General features: G+C 38.6%; 1 long non-coding RNA gene across 2 annotated transcripts in view; it reads left to right on the top strand.

The window, feature by feature from the left end:
* The window catches only part of LOC116579902, a 45526-nt gene extending 39092 nt beyond the window's left edge, over positions 1-6434 (top strand). For both annotated transcript variants that reach the window (XR_004281447.1, XR_004281448.1), the window contains exons 2-3: positions 5129-5225; positions 6270-6434. This is a non-coding gene — a long non-coding RNA (uncharacterized LOC116579902). The remainder of the gene's footprint in view (positions 1-5128; positions 5226-6269) is intronic.
* The last annotated feature ends 10581 nt before the right edge of the window (positions 6435-17015 follow it).

Here is a 17015-nt window from a genome sequence, read left to right as displayed (position 1 = left end):
ATTCTCCCCTTGTGGTCCAGATCATTTAAGTATGATATAGTGTCCTTCCTCATCTCTTATTATAGTCTTTGGCTTAAAATCTAACCTATCTGTTAGAAGGATTGCTTTCTTTTGATCCACTTTCTTTTGACGTTCATTAGTATGGTAAATGATCCCTTGTGGTCCAGTAGTTGTCTCTCTTTTGCTCAGCTTCTTTATTCTCCTTAATTTAGTCTTCTATATCACTAATTCTCTTTTCTGCCTCATTTATCCTAGCAGTAAGAGCTCCATTTTTTAAAAACATTTTTAAAAAAATTATTTATTTGACAGACAGAGATCACAAGTAGGCAGAGAGGCAGGCAGAGAGAGAGAGACAGAGAGAGAGGGAGGATAAAGCAGGCTCCCCACTGTGAAGAAAGCTGGATGTGGGGCTCGATCCCAGGACCCGGGGATCATGACCCGAGCTGAAGGCAGAGACTTTAACCCACTGAGCCACCCAGGCACCCCAAGAACCTCCATTTTTATTGCATCTCATTAATAGCTTTTTAAATTTCAACTTGGTTAGATTTTAGTTCTTTTATTTCTCCAGGAAGGGATTCTCTAATAACTTCCATGCCCTTTTCTAGCCCAGCCAGCACCTTGACAATCATCATTCTGAACTCTAGTTCTGACATATTACCAATGTCTGTATGGATTAGGTCCCTAGCTGTCAGTACTGCCTCTTGTTTTTTTGTTTGTTTTTTTTTTTTTTATGGTGAGTTTTTGCATCTTGTCATTTTATCTAGATAAGAATAGATGAATGAGAGAACAATATACTAAATGGGTGGCAAAGACCCCAGAAAAATATATGCTAACCAAAGCAGAAGAGACCTGAAACAAGAGGGAAAAGAAAGGGTAAAAAAAAATTATATATATATATATATATATATATATATATATATATAATCTATTCACCAGTCATATATGTATATATGACTGGTGAATAGAACAGAGGCACCAGCTTGATTATGGGTGTATTCTGATCTCTTAGAAGACTCTACCTCCCAAAATTTTAATGAAGGAAAAACTTATATATATATACAAAAATAAGGGTAAACACAATGAAGGGATGGAATATGACTGTTAAGGTGAAAATTTAAAAAGATTCTAAAAAAGGAATTGATAAGATTAGTTCATTGAAAAAAAAAAAAGAGGAGAGAATGTGATCAGGCTGGAGACTAGAACAAAGCCATGTGCTAGATTTAGAAAATATTTTGATCTATTAGGAGAAATTGTATCCCAAAATTTTAAAGAAAAAAAAAACCTATATGTGTACTAAAAGTAAGCTTAAATACAATGAAGGGATAAAATATGAGTATAAAAATGAGAATTTAAAAATATTTTTAAAAGGTATTAATAAGATAAAATAGTTTAAAAATCTTAAAAGAAGAATGAGAACAAGTTAAAAAATGGAGTAAGAAAAAAATAAAATAAAATAAAAAATTAACTTTGCAAGAATAAAGGAACATGGGAAAAAAGCCATGAATTCTATGTGTTGCTTTCCTCTAGCTCTGGAGTTCCACAGTTCTCATTGATCAATGAACTTGGTCTTTGCTGGATGTTCTTGCTGATCTGGGGGAGGGGCCTGGTGCTGTGATTCTCAAATGTCTTTATCTGAGGCAGAATTGCACCGTCCTTGCCAGGGGACAGTCTAAGTAATCTGCTCAGGTTCACTCTCGAGAGCTCTTTTTCCCTGAATGCTTTCCATACAGCTTTGGGGGACAAGAATGAAAATGGCAGCCTCCCAGTCTCCAGCCTGGAGGAGTTGAGAGCTCAGGGCCCCACTCCTCACTGCACCCTCGGAGACAGGCAGTCTATCCCTGGTCTCCCGCCGCACTCCATGCTCACCTGGCCTGTGACTGAGTGTTTCTATCTCTGTCGCATGGCCCTGTTTGGAGTCTCCAAACCCAGCAGATTTCTGCCCCACACTCCCGGGTCACTCCCCCTGGAGGAGGAAAGAGAGGATCTCTCTGAATCTGCCACCTTGGGTTCCCTGCCCAAAGAGCAGTGGCCCTGTGCCTTGGATTACAGTTTAAGGTAGCCCTGAGCTGAGAGCCCCCTCTTCAGCTCCATCTCTGCAGTCAGCTTCCCCACTCTGATACCTGGAGGCTCTGCCACATTTACACACCCGTAGTCTTTCTGTGACACCACGGATCATGAGACTACACTGTCCTGTCATGGGCTCCACCCCTGCTTAGCCTTTGGAGCGATGTCCCTCAGTGGAGCAGACTTTTTAAAGTTCGAATTTTGTGCTCAGCAGTTCCACCACTTGCCAGGAGTTGGCCCTTCCCCAAGCAGTCTATCTTCCCGTTGCTTAAGATCCACTTCTCTGCACATCCTACCTTCCAGAAAGTGGTCAATTTTTTGTTCCTAGAATTGCTGCTTTTCTTCTCTTCTATCTCCTGTTGAGTTTTTAGGTGTTCAGAATGGTTTGATAACTATCTAGCTGAAGTCCTGGGACCTAATTATATTTCAGTTTCCTACTCCTCTGCCATCTTGCTTCCTCACGTGCTTAATATTTTAAAATACATGTGAAATATAAAAGTAACTTATCTAGCTCCAGAAACAAAAACTCACTGGTATTTTTATTGGATGAATTACATTTATAATTTAAGGATAAATGACATTTTTATGATGGGTCATACTTTCCAAAAGAGGGATATCTTTCCATAAAATATACTTTTACATCTTTCAGGAGTATTTTAAGGATTTCCTCCTATAACTTTTATACATTTCTTATTAATACCTAAGTATTTTATCTTTGTTGTCATTACTATTGTCAGTGAGGCTTTTGTATTCATTACCCCTTCTAATTGTTGGGTTTTTAAAAAAAATTCTAACTGGTTATTATTTGTGTGTATGAATCTATTGAGTTCTGTGAGTTAGTTTTATATCCTGCTATATCACTGAATTATTTTATTGTTTAAGTTTTATCTTTAAGCCTCTTGGGTTTTGCAGGTCTAATTGATATTAGACCATCTGCAAATATAGATCATTTTATTTCTGCTTTTCCAATTCTTATACATCAAGTTGCTTCTACCTGTCTAATTACATTGGCTGATACCTCCAATAATGAATTAAATAGTGGTAGAGATAGTTGGCATCCTTGCAATATTATACCTTACTGTAGTGATAACATCTCTAGTGTTTCCAACTAAATAAAAAGCTGGCTTTTGGTCTTAAGTATGTTTTATCTTTTAAAGAAATATCTGTCTTCCTATTTTATTGTATATTGGAATGAATTTTGAATTTTCTCAAAAGCTTTTGTGGCATTTATAGAAACAATCATATAACTTTTTTCTTATACTAATATGGTGAATTATGTTAAAGGATTTCCAAACATCAAACCATTTTTGCATTCCTGAAATAAATCCACTTGATCGTGAAGTATTTTTAAATGAGGTGTTTTGTGGGGGCTTTTTGCATCAATATTCATAAGTAAGACTGATCTTTAGGTTTTTGGTGTGAGCTATATTTATTAGGTTTAAGTATAAATGTTAAACTTTATAAAAAATTTAGAAGTTTATTTTTTTTTAGAAGTTTCTATTTTCTGTGCTTTGGAATAATTCATATAGCATTGGGATTATTCAAATGCGAAATTTTGGTAGAAATCCCCTGTGAAACCATCTGAGTGTGATGGTTTTTTTATGGGGTAGTTCTCTGAAATAGTCTTTAATACTTCTTTGGAAATTTGCTTGAGAATTCTCTCCCTACTGAGGTCAGTTTTGTAAAATTTTATTTCTAGGAAGTTATCCATTTCATCTAAATTTTCAATTTTATTTTTGAAGGATTGTGAGCATAGTCTCTTCGTGATTTAAAAATTTTCCTTCACTTTAAAACTTTTCATTTTTTTTAATGTATTTGTGCTTTTTTGTCTTTTTGATTAGGTTAGCTAGCATTTTCCTTCATTTCAAGGAACTGTTATTTTCATTTACCAATTAGTTATATTGTTTTTCTGGAGTTTTTAATCCTAAATAATATGCATGACTTCTTTCCTTACACTTTCTTTTGGTTGACTTAGTTGTTGGTTTTCTAGCTGTTATGAGTTGGAGTTTTGTTCACTTGTTTTCCATCTTTTATTGTTTATATAAGTATTTAAGACTATGAATTTTCCTCTGACCACTGCTCTGATGCATCTCATAACTTCTTATATATAATGCTGTCATTATTACAATTTTTTGGCAATCCTGCTTTTGTGATTTTTGCTTCCACTTTCACCTAAGTGTTGTGTAACAGAGTGTTTTCATTTTCACCTCTGAAGGCCTTTAAAATATATTGTTGTTGTTGTGGTTTAAGATTTTTATTTGTTTATTTCACAGAGAGAGAGAGATCACAAGTAGGTAGAGAGGCAGGCAGAGAGAGCGGGGAGACAGGCTCCCCACTGAGCAGAGAGCTTGATCCCAGGACCCTGAGAGCACAACCTGAACTGAAGGCAGAAGCTTAACCCACTGAGCCACCCAGGCATCCTGTTTTTGTTTTGTTTTGTTTTTTGACAATTTTACTTATTTACTTGAGAAAGAGAGTGTGTGTGAGAGAACATGAACGGGGGAGGGGCAGAGGGAAAAGCAGACTTTCCATTGAGGAGGGAGCCCGATGTGGGACTTGAGGCAGGACCCTGGGATCATGACCTGAGCCAAAGGCAGACACTTAATCAACTGAGCCACGCAGGCACCCCAAAATATGTTGTAGTTTTATTGTATTGAGATCACAATTATGTTTTAAAGTACTTCTAAGTTTAAACTTTTTACTCTGAAAATAATAAATTAAAATTAATATGAATAAGGTGTGCTATATTTATCTGGTGACATCATGTAGCCCTGGCATATTACCGCATATCCCTGATAGCACATTTAGTACTTTTTGTCACGCTTTTTAAGGATAGAATCAGTTCTTTTCATATGTTCTGGTATTACGTTCTTTTCAGTAAAAGATAGTATTTGGTTAAAATACTCTGGATAAATTAAACTATAGGGGTTCATTAGAATGTCAACCTAAAATATGTATATATACTCATTTTCTTTCTATTCAATACTTTAATGATAACTAAATCCCTCCACTTTTTTCTCAGCTCACTGAAAATATTTGATCTCATGCAGTGTTTTTTCTGTAGGGTCATGATCACATAAGGGGTTACAGTCTACATTAAAGACAAACAGATGGCTATGTACACCACAACCTGGCACATGGCCTCACCATTAGTGTGTTCAGTAAGTACTTTAAACATTGATGAGCAAATGAATAAATATACTACATATAGATTATAATTCCCTTACTTGTGCAAAATAACATCACTCTGATAGATCTTCAGGTTGTTAAGTATGAATGCTTTAATCTTACTGCTAATAACTCCTTTTCTATCATGCTTATAATCTAAGTTTAATGGGTTGGATGCCTTACAGCTTAAGTACAGTGCATTGAAAGAGCATTTCCAAGGGTGGGTACAAGAAGACTAGAGTTTTCTCAGGCTAATGGGAAGGAACTAATTTCTCAGGCTGTCTTAAAATAACAAATCATACACTCTTTCAATTGATGATACAAAAACAACTCCTGAAAGGATCACTGTTGGAGAGAAAGGATGACTTTGTAAGTCACTCAATCTTTTCCCTAGGTAAGGGTCTCTAAACAGAATGTGGAATAGAACATAGTTTTATTTTATTATTTTATTTTATTTTTTATGGAAGAATTTTATTTTATTTTTAAATTTTATTTTATTTTATTTTAAAGTAGGCACCATGTCCAACATGGGGCTTAACCTCATGACCCTGAGATGCATGCTCTACTGACTTAGCCAACCAGGCACCCCTGGAACATAGTTTTAATAAGCAAAACTCTTAAAATTATGTGGTAGTCTTACATTTGATAGCCTCCAGTGAACCATGCCTCCTGGTATTTACACCCTTGAATAGCCCTCTTCCTTGAATCTGAGCAGGCCTTGGGACTCACTTTAGCCTGTAGAATATGGTGGAAGGGATTTAGGAACATAGAGGAATACCAAATTACTCTTAAGAGTGAGCCATCTTAGATGTACTACCTAGTTGCGTCCAAAATCTAGAGTGAGAAAATTATGGCTTTCAGTCAAATGTAGCCTACCATCTGAGTTTATAAATAAGGTTTTATTGGAACACAGCCATGTATGTTCATTTATATATCATCTGTGGCTGTTTTCTCACTAGCGTGGCAGTGTTAGATAGTCATGACAGAAACTTTACAGCCTGCAAAGCCTGAAATATTTACTGTTTGGCCCTTGACAGGAAAGTTTGCTGACCTGTCCAAGATGGCTACAGTCCCAGCCGACATCCAGGAAGCAGAATGCCCAGCTGAAGCAAATCAACCCACAGAATCCTGAGCAATAATCAAATAGTTTGCTGTCTTAAATCATTAAGTTTTGAGATGGATTATTACGCAGCAACAATTGAAAGAAATTATAAAATCTGATATCTGTATTTTATAAACTTGATGATTTCATGGCTTAAATTTTTACCTTCTTTTCTCTTAACTTTTAGTAGGTTTATTGAGATTTTTCTAACTTGTCTTAGTCACGTGTCACTGAAACTTGTCTGACCAAGATCAATGCACTCCTTGTTACTAAATCCATTGGATGTTTTTCAATCTTCATTTCATTTGAGTATTGGTCAGCCTTTGACACTGTTGACCATTTCTTTGGTCTTCAAACATTTCCCCCTCTTGTTTGTTTAAATCATAACCTCCTCACTTTCTTTTGTCTTCTAGGAGGTTCTTTGTCAATTTCTCTTCGGGGGAATTGATCTTCTGCCTAACACATAATGTTAGAGTTCCTCAGGATTCTCTCTTAGATTTCATTCAGCATTCAACTAATAGATATCTGGGCATTGTTCTAGATTCATGGCATACGTTAGTGAACAAAAATTCCCTCCCCTTGGGGAAATTTTTAAATGTATATATAATATCTTGAATTTAATATGTGTCTTAGAAAAGAAAATAAAACAGGTTAGCAAGTATGAGGTAGGGGGGAGGGTTTAAAGTAAGGTGGTCAGAAAAAAATCTGAATCATCTGAATCAGAAATCATCTCCTTGACATTTGAACAAAGCCCCCCCCCCCCCAAAAAAAAGTTAAGGAAGGAGACATGTGGAGACATGTGGTATAAAGAACATTCCAGGCAGAGGGAGCAGCAGTGCAGACACTTTGGCAAGGAATGTGCCTGCAGTGTTTGAGAACAGGAAGGATGCCCCTGTGGTGGGAAGGAGCAAACAATAGGAGATGAGGTCAGAGAATGAATGGACTCCAGGTCCTGTAGGGTCTTGTAACCCATTGTTAGGACCTTGTCTTTTTCGGACTCAAATATGTGAAGGCCTCCTGGCCATCTCCTCTCCCAGTGTTCTCCAGGCACCTCTGGCTCTATTGTTCCACTAAAACCTTTGTCTCCTTTCAGGCTTCCTCTACTTCACCACTAAAGCCGTGCAGCCACACCTTCTTATTAAGGCATTCTCTTTAAGAGGCCACTGCTAACACATATGTTAGTGAACAATCTTTGCTGGCCTATAAATGCTTTGGCTTCCATTAACACATCATTATGGTTTAGTTTATCAGATGTTCTGCCTGTGATGGTGGCATGAAGGATTAGACTTGGGATAGGTGGGTTTTAATTGGGATAAGATGATGGAATACTGTTTTAGGAGACAGTTCAGGGCAAGGTGCCATATTGGGGGGAACTAAATGCACTGAGGAGAGAGGATGGAACTACGAAGGGAATTCTCTACATTTTGCAGTTTTTCCCAACAGGGGCACTGCCACTGGGTATTGTGAAGACACGTAATTCTGAAATTGTCACTTGTGTTACAAATGGTACATTTATCACATAGCCAGCAAGAGTTAGGCTCCATATATATCACAGACTTTTAATTTGTGAATTTAATTTTCTACCATCTCTCACAGGAATTTTTTTGTCCACTCCCCATTATAATTTTAGAATTTAGCATTCATTCTTTTGACTTTCAGCAGAGGAACCAGTTTTGTTCTGGAAAATATTTAGTTAGAAGGGTGTATGCTGCCTTTTTCCATGGTCATCTTTTTTTTTTTTTTTATAATTTGTAAAGGAGCTTAAGAAATATCTTAGTCTTTTCTAAGTCTTATAAGTATTTTTAGAGATTCATTTATTTATAATTTTTGAGAGAGGGAGAGACAGAGGGAGATAGAGAGAATCTCCAGCAGACTTCCCACTGAGCAGGGAGCCGGATGTGGGGGTCAATCTCACGGCCCTGAGATCATGACTCGAGCCAAAATCAAGAGCCAAAATCAACTGAGTCACCCAGGTTTCCCTCTTATAAATGTTTTTTAAAAAATAATAACTGATACAGGGGAAATAAGTCTTCCTAGGTTATATTTTCCCATATTGTACTTATATGTGGGAAAGAGTCTTGTAAAAATCATTAATGTGAAACTAACTAGGCCAATGGGAGCTATTATTTTTTATTAGAAAATCAATTGCAAAATGAATGTTTAAAGGCAAGCTTAACATAGTTAATAATGTAATTAAGTCTCATCCCTTGACACTTGAAAGCGCTGTTTTATTTATTCATCATTTTCAACAGTATTTATCGAAGGCTTGCTTTGTGCCAGGTAGCATGTTTGTGCTGGGGATAGAGTACAGACAAAACAGAGAAAAAGCTTGCTACCATGGTGCTTAATTCTAGTGGGGAAGGCAGACAATGAAACAGTAAAAATAATTACTACTTGTAATAAGTGCTAGGAAGGAAATCAACAGAGAGGTGTGGGGGGGAGGGAGAGAGCGAGAAAGGTAGACACACAGAAGACCGTGGTGGCTGCTTGCAAAAAAGGCCTCTCCAAGAAAGATGACGGTGAGTGGAGTCCTGAAGATGAGGTCAAGGCTGTCAGGAGAACTACGAGAAGCCTCCCAGACAGAGGGCCCGGCAGGACCAAAGGCCTAGAGGCAAGAAAGGTTTCATGTTCCAGAAACAGAAAGGAGGCTAGAACGGCTGCCGTGAAGTGCCTAGGGATGACAGAGGCACAAGACGGGCTGCAAAGAGGGGTGGGAGCCAGATGGTGCAGGATGTGTACGCCTTGGGAAGGAATTCGGGTTTTATTCTGAGTATGATGGCAAGACCACAAAGAGACTCTGCAAAGGAATGCGGTGACCAGATGCTCTTCTTCTCTTTTTAAAAAGATTGTGGCAAAATATACATATCGTAAATTTTACGATTTTAACCACTTTAACTGTGTAATTCAGTGGCATTAAGTCTGTTCATAATGTTGTACAGCTACCACCACTATTCACTTCCAGAACGTTTTCATTATCCCAAATGGAAACTTCTGTACCCATTAAACAGTTACTTTAGGCTACCTAATTTGAGAATCATTTTTGGTTCTTTTAAGTTTTGTATACCCATGATGACTTTGTTTTAGGCTCTTCCTAGGTGGATGTCGTTGAACTCAGGGAAAGCTATGATGATGACTACAGGAGTTTTGTCCCTACATCTTGTCCTCGTACCTGTAGTCTTATGTTTGTGGTTGGGGGTGTGTAGGAAGTAGCAGCTGGATTTTAGACCAATTCCAAGCAAATAATCTTTCTCGTGTCGAAAATCAGCTACACTACTTTGGAAAATGGTGTGGCAATTTTCCAAAATGTTAAGACATAAAATGATCATATGACTAACCATTCCACTTCTAGGTATCTACCCAAGAGAAATGAAAACTTGTGGCCCCACAAAGACTTGCATGTGAATGTTCACAGAAGCTTTATTCATAATAGGCCCGGAAGGAAACAACCTGAATATCCATCAACCAATGAATGGATGGACCCAATGTGGCATATTCATGCAATGGAATACTTTTCAGGATCCAACTACCGACACACGTCCCATCATGGATGAAGCTCAGAAACATGAAGCCACATGCAAAAAGCACATATTGTATTTGTATGAAATATCCAGAAAAGGCAAATTTGCAGGGTGCCTGGGTGCTCAGTCAGTTAAGCATCTGTCTTCGGCTCAGGTCATGATCCCAGAGTGCTGGGATCCAGCCCCATGTTGGGCTCCCTGCTCACCAGGGAGCCTGTTTCTCCTTCTGCCCGCAGCTCCCCTCCTGCTTGTTGTCCTTCTCTATCTCTCTCTGACAAATAAATACATAAAATATTTTTTTTTAAGGCAAATTTATAAAGACAGAAACTGGATTAGTGGTTTCCTGGGGTTAGAACCAGGAGCAGATCATAGGTAAATGGGCATAAAGATCTATCTTATTAGGAAGATGAAACTATGCTTAAACTGGTATATGATTATGGTTGTACCACTTGCTAAAATTACTAAAAATCATTGGTCAGAGCACCTGGATGGCTCAGTTGTTGGTCCTGGGATAGAGCCCCAAGTTGGGCTCCTTGCTCAGTAGGGAAACCGCTTTTTCCTCTCCTCTGTCTGCTGCTCCCCCTGCTTGTGCTCTCTCTCTCTCTCTCTGTCAAATGAATAAATAAAATCTTTAAAAAAAATTTTAAATAAAAATCATTGGTACACTTGATATGAGTGAGTTTTATTATTTTTATTTATTTATTTAATAAACATATATTTTTATCCCCAGGGGTACAGGTCTGTGAATCGCCAGGTTTACACACTTCACAGCACTCACCAAAGCACATACCCTCCCCAGTGTCCATAACCCCACCCCCTTCTCCAAACCCCCCTCCCCCCAGCAACCCTCAGTTTGTTTTGTGAGATTAAGAGTCACTTATGGTTTATCTCCCTCCCAATCCCATCTTGTTTCATTTATTCTTCTCCTACCCACTTAAGCCCCCATGTTGCATCAGATATGGGTGAGTTTTATGCATGTAGTTTAATACTTAATGCTCTCTGGAAGATAAAAGTTCTTCTGCTGGACCAATGTTGAAACCTTTTTATGGAGCAGAGTGGGAGGGAAAACCTGTCCTAATACTGCTGATGCCTTGCTTTATCTGTGATGACTGTATTTGGAAAGGCTCTGAACCTCTTTCTTTCTTTCTCTTTCTTTCTTTCTTTTTCTTTATTTTTATGAGAGCACACAAGTGGGGGTAGGGAGAGGGACACAAGGAGAGGGAAAGAGAGAATCCCTAGCAGGTTCCACGCCCAGCATGGAGCCAGATGCAGGACTCCATCTCACGACCCTGAGATTGTGCTCTGAGCTGAAATCAAGAGTCAGACACTTAACTGATTGAGCCACCCAGGTGTCCCATCAATGTCTCTATTTTAAAAAGAATTAAAGTCTCTCAGGCCATTTTTAAAATGATGTAATTATTTCAGCTTTACCCAAAACTGTTCTTACTTCTTTCAGTTTTTCCTGACTAGGGTTTAGAATCTGAAATAGTTTCTGTCCCCTGAACTGTTCTGTCTGCTTCCATGAAAATTGGTTATCCCAAAGATTACTGTTGAAGATTTCACTGTTGGTGATACAAAGGGTTTGAGGAATTTGTTTTTTAAACTTTCAGAGAAGCATTTGTTCCTCAGAAGGCTAAAAAGTTGTGACAGATATGGTGGGAGAGAGAAAGACTTCACAGGAGCACTTGGCTGATGTTTGCCAAAATCGTGTGCTTGGCTGGTTTTGAAAACCATCTTCAGAATATTTTTAGTTTCACAGGGTATGGTAGGAAAAGGGTGGCTCTTTTACTAAATTCCTTCTGTGAAGTAGCACGTTAGAAAGAGTCCAAAAACAAAGGCCTGCGGCGTGACCTTGGATAAGTCTAATTACCTCTATTTCCTCTCTTTTCTCATCTGTACCGTGGCAACATATGGAAGACCTAGAACAGCGACTGCCAACTAGGAAGCACCCCATAGTGCTTGTTGTAATTTTTTTATATTCCCTTGGAAAATGCCATTGGTAATGGTTTGTGCAGTGTTGATTGATTTGGACTTTTTTGTTCTCTTTACACAGTCATTACTTTTCAAGAAATAGAATGAAAACCATTGTATGTCTTGGTTTTTGAAAGAACAAAGCAATCATCATCTGCATTCCCATCACCAACAACAGACATTTATAAATGCAGGGTGGTGTCAGGGTGAAGAGCGGGAGCTGGGCCAGCCTATGTGGGTGTGAATGACCACTCTGCCATCACCAACGCCGGTGACCTTGAACAACTCACTTAAGCTTCCCTTAGCCTGGTTTTCATTAATACATTGGGACTCATAAAGGTGCTTTTGTCATAGGACAAAGACTGGAGAGAAACTATGCCCCACAGGACTGTTAGAAGTAATAAACCATTGATTCTCCTAGGAGTGGAGTTGCTGGGTTATGGGATAGCTCTAGGTTGAACTAGTTGAGAAGCTGTGAAGATGTTTTCCACAGTGGCTGCTCCATTTCACATTCCAACCAGCAATGAACGAAGGCTCTGATATCTCTGCATCCTCTCCCAAACTTGTTATTCTCTGCTTTTATTTTTGTTTTTTTGGTTTTTTTTTGTTTTTTTTTTGTTTGTTTGTTTTTTAAATAGCCTTCCTAGTGAGTGTTTATTGCTCGGGGGTGGAAATACAACTGATCATTGTATATTGATTTTGTGTAATGCAACTTTGCTGAACTGGTTTATCAGCTCTAATAGGGTTTCTGATGAATTTTTAAGGGTTTTCCATATATAAGTCATGTTACCCATGAATAGAGACAAGTTTTACTTGTTCCCTTCCAATCTGTCTTTTATTTCTTTTTATTGCCTAATTGTACTAGAACTTCCAGTGCAGTATTGAAGAGAAGTGGTAAGAACAAACATCCTTACCTTTTCCCTCATCTTTTTTTTTTTTTAAAGACTTTATTTATTTGACAGACAGTGATCACAAGTAGGCAGAGAGGCAGGCAGAGAGAGAGAGAGGAGGAAGCAGGCTCCCTACTGAGCAGAGAGTCCAATGTGGTACTCGATTCCAGGACTCCGGGATCATGACCTGAGCTGAAGGCAGAGGCTTTAGCCCACTGAGCCAACCAGGTGCCCCCCTTTTCCCTCATCTTAAGAGGAAAGCTTTCTTTCACCATTAAGAATAGTGTAGGGGCACCTGGGTGGCTCGGTGCATTTAGCCGCTGCCTTCGGCTCAGGTCATGATCTCGGGGTCCTGGGATGGAACCCTGCGTTGGCTCTCTGCTCAGTGGGGAGCCTTCTTCCCCCTCACTCTCTGCCTACTTGTGATCTCTCTCTCTGTCAAATAAGTAAATAAAATCTAAAAAAAAAAAAAAAAAAGAATAGTGTTAGCTGTTGGTTTTTCATAGCTACAGCAGGAGGTTTGGATGTGTTCCTCCAAGGGGTGGTTTATTCATATATAAGAAAAGGTATCTTAATGTAACTGTTAGATGCAAGGCATAGATCTTGATTCGATGAAGTTAGGATCTACATACTGCATTTTGGTTGTTAATCTCTCTTAAATATCTTTTATCTAGAACATTGTTGTATACATTTTACCATATAAATTTTATAGAAATAATACACAAATAATAAAATATATATTTGTAATATTGACTTTTTGAAGGTACTAGGTTACTTGACTTTGAGAGTGACCCAAACTCTCAGATTTGTTTCTCAGACTAGATTTGTTTCCTCATGGTATTGTTTACTCTGTTCTTTTATTCTCAGTGTTTTCTGTAAATTTGAAAGTTAAATCTAAGGGTTTGATTAGATCCAGGTTGAACACTTTTGGAAGGATATTTAGTAGGTGATTCTATATGCTTGTTATATCTCTCAGTGGGCATATGATATCAAGTCCTTCACTTACTTGTGATATTAAATTTGATCACTTAAGAGGTGTCCATCAGAAATGTCCTTTGAAAAAGTACATTTTCCCCTTTCAAGCTCTGAAACAGCCACTCCTTTAACCATGAGAAAATAGTGAAGACTTAGATTTGGAGGAGAGGGGGGTAGACCACTGTTTGCTTTTTTTCTTCCTTATACATCCCAATTTCAACTAGTGGTTTGGACGACTTTTTGGTACAAATAGAAATATAGAAGCAAGCTTGCAATAGATCACGTGATATGCTATAACTTGGAGTCACAGTCAGCTTCTTACTCTGGGATCAGTGAAAAGGTCATTGCATTAGAAATCAAAATCAGGGGGGTGACTAGGTAGCTCAGTTGGTTGAGTATCAAGCACTTGGTTTTGGCTGGGGTGGTGGTGATGCCCACGTTGGGCTCTGTGCTCAACAGGAAGGCTGCTTGAGGTTCTCTCCCTCTCCCTTAGCCTCCTCCCCCCCCCCCCACGCACATGCTCTCTCTCATCCTCTCTCTAAAAAAGATAAATAAATCTAAAAAAAAAAAGAAATCAAAATCCGGGATCAAAATTTCAGTTTCTGATCTGCCATCCATGACTCAAAGATGGTTTTTAGAGTCCCCTTCAGTTCACAGAATCATAGTTTATGATTCTGTGGTTTCACTCCTTTTCATTTAGTGAAAAATACTAGATCACACTTATTAGCTATATCATGTGGGCGCTTTTATTTCTCTTAAAAATCACAACACTGGGATTTCAGTTAATCTCATAATTAGAGAGTGCCTACTCCATGTGGGCGCTCAGTAAGTATTCCTGTGAACCAGGACACTAGTTGTGATGAGTGGACATTTATTTTGCTTTTATCAATATGTTTTATGTTATTTTTTATTGTTTCCCTTTATTCTCCATCACTGGAGAAAATTGTTGGGCAGCTGGGTTACTTTTTCTCAGTCCTGTGGCTTGAATTGTATCTCTCCTTTCCCACTCTCCCCCCGATTCCTATGTCGAAGTCCTAACCCCCAAGACCTCAGAATGTGAGCTTGTTTGGAAACAGGGTCATCATGGATCTAATTAATCAAGTTAAAATGAAGTCGTTAGGGTGGGCCTGAACCCATATGATTGGTTGAAAGGGAGAAATTTGGACACAGATACAGATGTGTGCATTCGCGCGCTCTCTCTCTCTCTCTCTCTCTCTCTCTCTCACACACACACACACACACACACACACACAGACACGCGGGGAGAATCCCATGGGAAGGTGAAGGCAGAGACTGAGGTGATGTATATACAAGCCAAGGGATGCCGGATTGCCAGTAAGCCTCCAGACGTTAGGAGAGAGGCCTGGAACAAATTTTCCCTCATAGCTTTCAGAAGGAACCATCCCTGCTACGACCTAGACCTAGGCTTGTAGCCTCCAAAAACTGTGAGACAGTAAATTTTTGTTGTCTAAGTCACTCAGGTTTTCATTCCAGAAGCCCTAGCAAGCTAATACACTTGCTATCCCTGATCTGGGAATGATTCCATGAGGAAGTATAATAGTCTATATGGAAAGTAAAGAAGTCACAGGCTTTCTCTTATGTGCACGTCAGAGCCCCGAGCAGGTTGAGAAGTTCTTTTTTTTTCCCCCCCCCCCAAATTCTGTCTCAGGCCAGACACATCTTCTGAACTGCTCGTGGAACACTTTGTTGTTATTGTGTCTCTGGTAAGCTTTGTGCGTATGTACGTGGGCATGTGTATGTGCTCAGGCACGTATGTATAATGTGAGTGCTAACCTCATCCTTTCAACAGATTTCGACTTTTGATACCAAGGAGACAGACTAGAACAGAATTTAAATATCTTCGTTGTTTTAGCATACATATGGTCACATCTACCATACCAAAAAAATTATAGTCAGACTTTTTTGAGTGAAAATTTTAATAATTGCTCACACTTCCTCTCTGGATATACAGAAGGATTTCAGCCATAGAGATAAGGGTCCCAGCTAAGTAGAAAAGACCTCTGGAGAATACAGATGATCTGCTAAAAATTTTCATTTATTTCTAGGCTTTGCCATAATCTTAGAATGGAGAGCTCTCAATACATGTCATAGTTCAGTAAGTCGTTTACAAGGCACACAGATGTAGAAATGCTTTTGTTTGGTTCAGATGAGTGGCTTCAGAAAACTACATGGACCTAGTGGGTTTTGGTTGTTGTTGTTGTTGTTGTTGTTGTTGTTGTTGTTGTTGTTTTAAGCATTGCTTGCTTTATCTGTTCTAATAGTAGAATTTGTTATGCTTTGGAAGAATTGCCTCCACTGTGCCCTGGTGATCACTATGGTCCTTCCACTTATAAAATGCCATCAGCCTCTTATAAATAATGGCATAAAAGAGTTGGTGTTAGCATGGGTTTTTCAAATGTGGCCTTTCAAGGTTGACGTTCTGACATAAGCTTGCAAACTGAACAAACGAGCCTAGCTTTTGTTATAAAAATTTTAACTGCCTGTGTCTTTGATTATGTACAGTGGTAAGAAAAGAGTCCTTAACCAGAGAGTTGATAGATAATGAATAAAAGAGGGACAATAATAGGACTTTTGTACTTATTGATGAGTCAAAATTCACATATATCTGCATGTCTACACTGAAAGTCCTGTGTAAGGGTAGGCAGAATGTACTCGTCTGTCTGAAAAGAATATCACCTTGCAAAACTTAAGGTTTTAAAGCAGTTCTGTTTTGCATAAGATAAAGTGGCTGGTGATGAAGGAAGAATGTGTGTTCATCCTAAAGGCAACTGTGGTTTCCCCAATCTGGTAATGAACTTGAGGAAATAGGATTGACTGTAGGGAAAGTTAAAAAAAAAAAGAAAGACAGGCTTTCTCTTGTGGTATGTATGTTAGAACTGTAATCAGATCAAGAATATCTATTTTTCCTTTTTTTTGCAAATTCTGCCTCGGGCTAGACACACCTCCCAAATTGTCCATGGGGTCCTTTGCTGTCATTGTGTCTTTGCTAGGTGTTGCGCATAGGTACATGTGTATATGTGGACACGTGTAGATAGATGTCCCACAGCCACAGCAAAACCCTCACACTTGTGACTAAAATTAGAATGGTTTTCTCAGGTGCACAGTTTGGAGTGAAAAGTCATCATCCAGACATTATACACAGCACTCAACTTCTATGGTGGGATAAAAAGAATGGAGACTTCAGATTTTTCTCTTAGGATTCAGTGTTACAAAGACAGACAAATGAAAACGGAAATGAACTCCTACAAGCCCAAAGGACTTTGACACTATCAGTCTAAAATACTGCCTTCACCTAGGCTCATGGAA

The sequence above is a fragment of the Mustela erminea genome, chromosome 1 (assembly GCF_009829155.1).
Source record: "Mustela erminea isolate mMusErm1 chromosome 1, mMusErm1.Pri, whole genome shotgun sequence".
NCBI lineage: Eukaryota > Metazoa > Chordata > Mammalia > Carnivora > Mustelidae > Mustela > Mustela erminea.
Note: the sequence above shows the minus strand (reverse complement) of the source record. Positions and strands in the feature narration are given on the sequence as shown.